Source organism: Amborella trichopoda, chromosome 5, assembly GCF_054954075.1.
Source record: "Amborella trichopoda isolate Santa Cruz 75 chromosome 5, AtrichopodaSantaCruz75HAP2 v2.0, whole genome shotgun sequence".
Lineage (NCBI taxonomy): Eukaryota > Viridiplantae > Streptophyta > Magnoliopsida > Amborellales > Amborellaceae > Amborella > Amborella trichopoda.
In genome coordinates, this window is record NC_142340.1 from 21209225 (window position 1) to 21219533 (window position 10309).

The window sequence follows — 10309 nt, forward strand, 5'->3', positions numbered from 1 at the left end:
TCTTTGTACTCCTTATAATGGAAGCATTTTAAGGGTCATTCAAAGTTTTATCGTGTGCCAAGACTATGGCTTATAATAGTATAATTTCAGGGAGATGTAATACATTGTTGGGGAGACTATTTATCTTTTGTTCATTGAGGTCATAATTTTTTGTCCCTTAAATTTTAAAATGGGTGGTTGTAAGAGTTTCATTAAATAGACACAAAGCTCAAAAAAAAAACGTGACTCACCCAAAAAAAAATTATCGGACTTTGTGACGCACCCAAAAATTATTGGCAGAACCTTCATCTTTATATGCTCGATTCTTTGAGCACCACTACTTCAGGAACTCCTCCATATAAGAGACTGAATACAAAAGATATTCATCTTATGCGTGGAAGGGTATTCGGATTGGACTATTTCATCTGAAAGATAATGTCAGGTAGGTTATTGGAGATAGTCGGCTAGTAAATTTTTGGGCAGACTTATGGTTATCAGAAAAGTCGATATGGGAATCTTGTGGTATGACTGTTCATCAGAACCTTGAGGTTGCTATGCCAAAGGTTTCTTATCATATTGGCGGTGTTTCTAGATCTTAGGTATTACCCTTACCGGTATCAGGTTCTTTGTCACAAATATGGAAGGAGGTTGAGACTATTATTCTTCCACTACAACAACACAAGGATTTTCTTGTGTCAATTCATTCTGCGAGCAGTTTGTTCTCAATTAAATGAGCTTGGGAGTTTATTCTTAACAAGGGAACCACCCAAACATTTTTTCAAATCCCTGTGGTCAGCAAAATGTCATCCCCAACCTAAATGGTTCATGGTTGGCCCTTCATCATCGCTTACCTTCTATTTCTCTCTATAGATCCTCCTGTATGTTCCTTTTGCAAAAATCGTGATGATCATTCATGTCATCTTTTATTTCTTTGTGATTTCTCGCATGTTATATGAAGGCCGGTTGTATGGAGGTATGGTAAGCGCTTCATCTTAGGCACTTCTATTCCTATTACATTGAGAAACTGATTAGTATTCAGACTCGAATCAAATAGATTCTTCAATATTTGGACTTCTTTATTCTTCACAACTATGTGGTTCTTATGGGCGGAACGCAATCGAAGAGTTTCTAAGATAGGTTGACTAGAAGGGAGCAATTGGTCACACAGATCATTTCTCATGTTAGGGAGTTAGCTGATGTTTCATCCTAGACTTTTCCTTTCTCAAAAAAGGCGATAATTGATAACTTAAAGTTCAAATGGTTTTTCCAGAGGATAAAACTATTACTCCAGTGACATGGATGTTTCCTAGCCCTAATCATTTCAAGCTAATCATTGATGGGGCTTCATTACATAACTCAGACCAAGTAGGGGGGTGGTGTTATTAGGAATTCTAATGGTATTTTTATTGTAGCATTTGCCAACCCTTTGGAATCGCTTCTAAGAATTATGCGGAATTCTTCGCTCTTGAAGAAGTTTTGATAAGCTTCAATGCTACCCAATTCAGATTGAGAGTGATTCAACATTGCTCATTAATGTTGTGTATGAATGCCCCCGACCACCATGGGGGTTATATACAGTTGCATTAAATTGTCGACAATGTCTTTCTAATTGTGGGTGGTCCGTCTCTCACATTTTTTCATGAGGCTAATATGGTGGCTGATATTCTTGCAAAGAGAGCTACATCTCGTCTAAAAGCTCCTGTTTGGCATTCTTGACCGCCGGATTTTATTTGCCTTGCTTTAACTCATGATTTGGCACAGGTACCCCTTTCTAGGGTTTGTAAAGTAATGAGCTGCAAACATTTTATTTTTATTTCTCAATGAAAAACGGGGAGGGGGCCTTCTCCCCCCACTAACTTATCCAAAAACCAAAAAAAAATAAAAAAAAGTAAAATAGATAAACTTATTTTTTAAAAATATTTCATGTTTTAAAAATATTATATCATCCAAATTTCTTGTCATAAATTTTTAAATACTTCAAACAAATTATACAATTTTTTTTTTTTTTTTTTTACAGAAAACCAATTTGCAAACTTTTCATAACAATTTAATTTTTTTTATTTACAAAATTTCTTATTATAATATTTAAAAGCATTTCAAAAACCCTTAAAAAAAGGATTTTCAGTTTCAACATAATGAAATAACACTCATCAATTATTTATTTCATGCTAATATTATCATTTAGCATTTCTTCAACAAATATTCACCCAAAAACGTTTCAAGAAACTTTAAAATTAAGGATTTTCATTTTCAAGAATCCTTAAAAATAGGTTGTTCAATGGAATGGGACACGGATCTCTAGGTACGATAAGGCCAATAAGGTGACCGAAAATAATAAAAATGGCCCATTAAGTGGTTCTAAATTTTAATAGGTGCCCCTTCAAAGTTGGGCCAATTAATGGACCAATTTTTTTTTGACAAATAAAATTAAGGGTGCGGTTTGTATAGAGCCTAGACTCTAAACAATCAAATTAGAGCTTACCTTCAAATAGTGTTGAGAAATGTAGTTTCAATACTGGAAATCATTGTGATAACTTTAAAATATATTTTCATTTTCATTTATACAGTTTGAAGCTTAAAAAATGGTGTAGATCGATAGATCTATGAAAACTTGATATCTTGAAAATTGACGGTCCAAAAATACGTTACAAAATACACCATTTTGAAAACTTGAAATCTATTTTTTTTCTCAAGTCCATGCATCTTGATATTGAAATGAACAATTTGAGATCGATAAATCTATGCAAACTTGAAATCTTGAAAATTGACGGTCCAAAATACGTGACAAAATACACCATTTTGAAAACTTGAAATCAATTTTTTTCTCTTGTCCATGAATCTTGATGTTGCGATGAACAATTTGAGGATATTTAGGTATCAAAACAACCTCTTCTAGTGAAATTTTTTAGGTCGGCTTTAATTTGATGGTTTAGAGCCTCGGCTCTATATAAACGTTTCCCTAAAATTGATCAACTAGTTTGTAATACTTATCTGGTCCTATTTAGTAATCCGGATCCTATTTTGTGGATGTCATCTTGTTGGTAATGCTCCAAATTTTGTGATGTCATCTTTACCTTAGCTACTAATTCCCAAATAAGAAAAATAAAAAATAAAAAAATTTGTATTTTATATGGGCTGATTCCAAGCAAAGGCTCCTCACCTAGCCCAAAGATTATTTGGGCATAGCGCGCGCGACCAGAGGCTGGATCAAAGGCCATAAAATGCTGCTTGAACGCGGTCAAATGCCAGGCCCATCGTGGAGGCCCATGGGCCATCGTGTAGGAATCCACAGGAAGTAGGGGCACCCCTTTAAATTTAGGCCACTTTATTGGCTAGTTCGTGTTTTTATCCGTCAACTCATTCGGCTGTCTTATCCAGATTGCTCTCTATCGATTTCATGCACAGAGTCCCTATTTTTGAGGATTCATGAAATGTTAAATGAAAATATTACAAAATCTAAAAAATTCATGATAACGTTTTCCTTACTAGAGCTCATTTTAATTTTAGTACCAAAATTAATGCCCATTTTGCATATCAATATTTTTTAAAGATAAATGAACGATTACCTTTGGAATATAGGCAAGAGATAAGTCCATTATTTGAAAGTTTAAAAAATTATAAATTATATTTCAGTTCTCGTATTTTCTTATTACTGGAAATTAATTTTTCTTTCCAATTGGCATCCCGTATCTTTTTAAAAATTATAGTTAGTGGCAGTTAAATAAATCCAAAACCACTTTAAATATATAATTTTCACTGGAATATGGAAATGTAAAAAAACAATCCACAAAATCAGGTAGTCTACGTAATAATCCTAGGTATCTAAACTCCACGTCCAACTTCACAGGGACTCCTATTGAATAGAGGATAGATATCCCATTAATCAGATAATGGCATAGAATTTTGGATTGATTCTCATCTGCTTAAAACAAAATCATCATATAAATTGTTGATAAGATTTACTACCTGAATAGTTCGTTCCAAATATTGTGCCATAATATAAATCTTCTTGAAAGAGGAGGGAGATACCTGAAACTTTTGGTAGAGAGAGAGAAGACGTTTCAGATTCTGTAGGGAGAAGTAAGCAACAAGGTATGTCATCTTTCCGCATGTTCTCTTTAATTTTTTTCGGTGATTTTTTTTACTTATTTCGTGTGAAAGATGTCATGAATTTGTTTCCCTATTTCTCAAATTCATGTGAGTAGTCTCTGAGAGAAATTTTTGTTCCAGAATTTACTATTTATCCACCACCGTCGATAAACAACACAAAAAAGAGATCAAAATAGCAGAGAAAAAATCAAAATTGTCAATAATCTTCATACTGATGTGGCATCAAGGTATTGGGACCCACCCATATGAAGGTATAAAATCTTGGGGTTCTTTCTCCCTAATTCAATAGGATTCTTTCTCTCAATCTCTACCTTCTCTCTGTCTTTCAAAACTTGGTTAGAGAAAGATAGGAAGAGAGCTGTCATTCGAAACTTGGTTAGAGAAAGATAGGAGGTGACGGGAGAGAGAGAGAAGTTAGGTCCTAAATAGTTATAAACCCACCCCTTCTTTTTACACAACACCCCAAAGTTTATAGTCCTTGGGTCCTCTTCTCTGTATCCAAAAGTTTAAGGTTCATGGTCTTCTTGTTGGCTTCATAGAATTTTGTTCATGGTAAGTTTGCTTTCTTCCTCTTCTCCTTAGTTCTTTGGTTTTTTATTTGTTGCAATTTGTTTTTGAACTTTGGGGTTTTAAGGCGCAACTTGCAAGGGCTTTTGTATTTTAAAAGCTATTAAAACAAAAAATGAATCGAAAACATACAAAACAAAAAACAAAATCTAGGCCTTTTTTTTGGCTTTTTTTATTTTTATTTTTAAACTGTGATTTCAAAAAGAAAAGAAAAACAGAGATTCCAAAAAAAAAAAAAAAAGTGGAAGAAGAAGAAACATAGAATAAATTTTCCGCTTTGTGAATTTTTTATTTTTTTAATTGTTTAGATAAATTGTGGTGGTTTACTTATTTTCTCCCTAATTATGATTGTGGTTCATGAGTAGTTTTTTAATTTTATATTATGATATTTTTGTTTTGCATTTTCTTTACAAATTTTGAGTTATTGTATTGCCAAAGATAATTTCGTTGTTTTTTTTTATTTTCCAAAAGGTGTATATTTTTTTATATTTTTGTAGGATTATCAATTCTCCCTTTTTCTTTATTTAATAATTTTCTAAGTTATTTTATTAATTATTTAGGTTCTCTTGTTTTTCACCCCTGGTTTTGTGGGTCATTCGATAGAAGTGAATGTTCTCACAATATGAATATTAATCTCTTTGATTTATTTCCCATTTGGTGTTTTTCATATATATTCTTAACTTTCTTGTTCCATATTCATGTCTAATTGTTGTTTTTCATTGATAATTCTTAAGTTTCTTGCTCCGTATTCACGTCTAACTCTCCCTTTCTTTGCTTATGTCGCAGTGAGATAACTAAGAGCCAACTTCTGCAATCCACTCATGGAAGTACGACATGACGCCTAAAGTTAAAAAGTAGGGAACCTAACAGAAGTAGGAACCTGTCTTAAAAAGAAGAAAGGATACAAAACATGGTAGTAAAGATTTTCATAGCTTCATGAAATCGTTACTTCCCTCCAGTAATGATATGAAACAATTTGAGTCTGATGCGGCCACGAAAGAGTTCCTAAGCATCATAAGCTAAGAAGAACATGAATCGCGACTGAGCGCAGATAAGTTAGAATTGACCACAGATGACTTAGAATGGCTTGCTACTTGCTTCCCAAATCCAGATGAACTTACAAGGGTAGTGGAGGAGTTGTAGGAAGCCTCTTCGAGCCCCCCTTCCCCCTCCCCCCCTACCCCCTTGAAGAAGCTCTCTATCCATACTCAGTTAAACCCACGGCGAAATTCTCTTAATGGAGATTTAGAGTTACAAGCATCGACAACCATTGATATGCAATGGAATGAGGAACCCCATACTTTTTCCTTGAAGACATTGGAATGCGGGATGATGTGATTGGGCGGCGAAGAAAATTGCTTTTGTATACGGTTTTTATGAATTCATGTAGAAATGAGTCCCTTTCAAAAGTCTATTTTTGCGATTGATTTTTTTATTTAATTTTTAAAGACATAATTTCTAATATGGATATCTAGAATATAAAAATAAAGAAAACATTTAGACTGTTAGTTTCTACTATTTTCAAACGGACTGCCCATTTGCATCCATCTTTACAATGGATGCTTTATACATCAGAGGACATAAATGTAGCTTATGAAAAAAATTTCCATTGCTCTTATGATGTACATTCCTCTTATTATAATAAGACATTTGTCTGTTGGGTGATGTGATTGGGCTGCATAGGCAATTGCTCTTACGATATACATTCTTTTTATTATAATAAAATTACATACTAATACAAGAGTAATTTGGGAATTTATACAATGAGACTATTTACCTTTGGTATAAGGAGGTCACATTTACTATACCTATCCGATATGAAATCTGCTAGCTTAAGTGTGTCATAAAATTCGAAAAAATTTTCTTTTAAACTTTGAGTTTGATCAATAGATACCCAATTTCACATTCAATGGTCAAGATTAATTGTAACCACTTTTACCAAGGTAAATGGACTCATTGTATACTCTCCTAAGTAATAATTAGTAAACAAATATATAATTCTTTTGTGGGAGTATAAGACACATGCCGGCCAAATAGCTACATGGTGCATTTACTTAATCGAAATTTTAGCCCAGTTGGGGATTCAAATCGCATTAGAGGATATCCGTCACTTTTTTTTACTTACCTTAAAAAAAAACAAACGATCTACCTAAAAATCACTGGTCGATTTTTTCAATAAGAAAAGGTTTTGAGTAAAAAAGAACTTACATATCACCGATGTTTTTCCTACAATCTTGACCTCGAAATCTAAGGACATTAATCATCTTGACCTTGAAATCTAAGGATATTAATCATCTTGACCTTGAAATCTAAGGATATTAATCATCTTGACCTCAAAAAATATGAATTTTTGTTTCAAATAAGGATTACAAAAATAAAAAAGATGAGTGCATCACGATTGTCTGGTAGTATTTCATATTTCATTTTTTTTCTATAAATCGAAATGACCTGAAATTTGGAGAGTATATACATCTTAGTGAGGCACACCTAATAAAAATATAAAATAATAATTTATGAAAATAAAATTGATTAAAATACCCCTGAAACATTTTCGAGGTATTTTGGTCAATATTTTTCATGTAAAATATGTTTTTGATATTTTTTGTAGATTCATCTATTTTTTATTAACACACGCTCCAAATTTCAGGACATTTGAATTTGTAAAAAAAAATGAAAAATGAAACACTACCGGACAATCGTGACTGTGCGATGAACTTTGGACGGTGATGAAGGTAGGCAAAATCACCATTCATTTTCACCTACATATGTGTGTGTGTGTGTGTGTGTGGGAAAACGTTTATCGAGGCTCTAAATAATCAAATTAGAGCTTACCACAAAACTTTCACTAGAAGAGGTTGTTTTGATGCCTAAATATCCTCAAATCGATCATCTTGACATCAAGATGCATGACATGAGAAAAAAATGGATTTCAAGTTTTGGAAATATTGTATTTTGTAACGCATTTTTGGACCGACCATTTTCAAGATTTTCAAGTTTTCATAGATCTTTTGATCTACACTATTTTTGAAACTTCTAACTTTATATATAAAAATAAAAATATATTTTAAGGCTATCACAAAGATTTCTAGTATTAAAACCACATTTCCCGATACTATTTGAAGGTAGGCTCTAATTTGATTGTTTAGAGCCTAAGCTATATATATATATATATATATATATATATATATATATATATATATATATATATATATATATATATATATTTATATATATATGGCAACTATATAAAAACTTATTACAAACCATTTCAAGCATGTTTAGTCAATATTTAGTTAAATGACACCTCACAGTTATATTCGACATATGATGCGTGGAGTTTTATGCTATTAATTCCAACGTTGAGGCATTGGTGCCATTAAAGTTTAGTTAAATGACAACTGGCAATTATATTCTACATATGATGTGGAATTTTATGCTATTAATTCCAACCATGAGGCATTTGTGTCATTATCATATCAAAGGGAGTTTATTTTTGTTCTTAGATCATGAAGCACTGAAATGCATTAATAGGAAATATAAAATAAATAAGTGACATGCTCGATAGGTAGCAGGAGTTTACCTTTGTGGTAGATGATGTCAATTCAAGGCAATATGAGCTTAGTGCTGCAATTGAGCTTGTAAGGATTTTCTTATTTAAGATGGAGTTCTCTACAAAGGAAATTGTCTTTGTATACCTGCAAGTTCTCTTAGTCAGACCCCTATAGCAAAGTTTCATAGAGGTGGTTGCTCGAGAAAAAACCATCGTATTGGTGGACTCTTAAGTATTTTTTGCCAAACTTAAAGAGGGATGTTACGCAGTTTATTGAGAGTTGACACACTTGTTAGCTAGCTAAGGGGCAACGTCAGCACATTGGGAGGATGTTAGAATGGATTTTGTGATGAGTCTTCCGCGGAATCAATGAGTTATGGAATTTATATTATTTGTTGTACTAGAAAAAATTTCCAAGATGGCTCATTTTATGACTTGCAAAAAAACTTGGATGCCACACATGTTAATATGTACTTTCGAGAAGGGGTGAGGTTGCATAATGTTCTGAAGACAATAACTTCATAGCAGAATACCAAAGTTCCTCAGCCATTTTTTTGGGATCTTTGTAGAAGAAATTGGATACTCGATTACAATTCAGTTGTGCTTATTACCCGAATTCGAATGGACAAACTGGAATGGTAAATCATAGTTTTGCCTATAATCTCAGTAAGTATTGTAAGGGAAAGGAAGAAACATTGGAATCTAGTACTGCCTCAAGTTTGCCTACAACAGTGCCCATAGCAGGTCAACTAGTAAGAATCTGATCGAGGAGGTATATGGGAATAACGCTACCCACGCATTTGGCTTGGTTCTTATCTAGACCAATGGGGAGGGTCATGCTAGTGTTAAGGAGTTGGTTAAGCAGATGAAAGGAGTGCATGAGTAGGTATATGCTAATCTAGAAACTAATACAACCAAATATTAAGCAATGAACAAATATCACTAATTCAAAGAGTTTAATGTGGGAGATTGGATAATGGTGTGTCTCAATAAAGAAAGGCATCCAGCAAGTAAATATAACGAGTTGCATGATCGCAAGGCATGAACTTTACAGGATTCTGAAGAAGATGGAGAACAATGCTTATAAGGTCATTCTGCCTTCACATATGGAGACTTCGGATATATTCAATATTAGATGAAGATGAAGGGTCTAACTTGAGGATGATATCTCCTTAACAAGTGGAGAATGATGATGTGAAAAGTACACTTAAGTGGAAAAAGGTGACCAATATACTCTATGGGAGTAGCGGATTTCTCTTAACGGTCGCGCATATTTGGAAGATGTGGAACCTAGGAGGACTACCAAGAAGAACAAGCAAAGAAAGTATTGCTCGGAATGATTTTCTAGTTATTTTAAAGTTTCATTCATTTTTTATTGCTAAACTAGTTGGAACTTTTTGGTCATTTTACTTATAGTTAGCATTATTTTAAAGGGTTTGTATACTACGAGACCGTTAAGTTTTGTAAAATGAGATCATAATCTTTTATAGCAATTAGATTGGATTATCTTACTTACGCCATAATGTCAAGTGGATTACTGGAGATGGCCAGACTATATATTTTCGGGCAGATCCTTGACTTTCAAAAAAATCTATTTGAGCACCTTATGGTTCTCAGATTCATAGAAACCTAGATGTTCTTGTTGAACCTAAAGTAGTTGATTATTTGCTGGATTCTCCTCGAGCATGGAGGCTCCTACTCCTGCCACCGGTTCTCTTATTACAATTTGGAAGGAGGTAGAAGCATTTGTGCTTCCTCTATAGCCATAGAAGAACTTCCTGGTATGGGTTTGTTCCTTCAATGGTGACTTTTCTATCAAATTTTGTTCTATAAAGGTGTTTCATTCAACCAATTTTTAAAGTTATGAGGTCTTTGTAATGTCATCCTAGGGCCAAGTAGTTTTCTTGGTTAGTTATTTCATCATCAACTCCCTACCCTCTCTTCTGCAGCGAAGAGGGATCTCCATAGATTTTGTATGCCCATTTTGTAATTCTAATGATGATAGGGTCTGCCACCTACTTTTTCATTGTGCTTTTTCATAGGGTATGTAGAAATCAATTGTCTGGAGATGCAATAAAAGGCTTATTTCATTCTCATCCATTG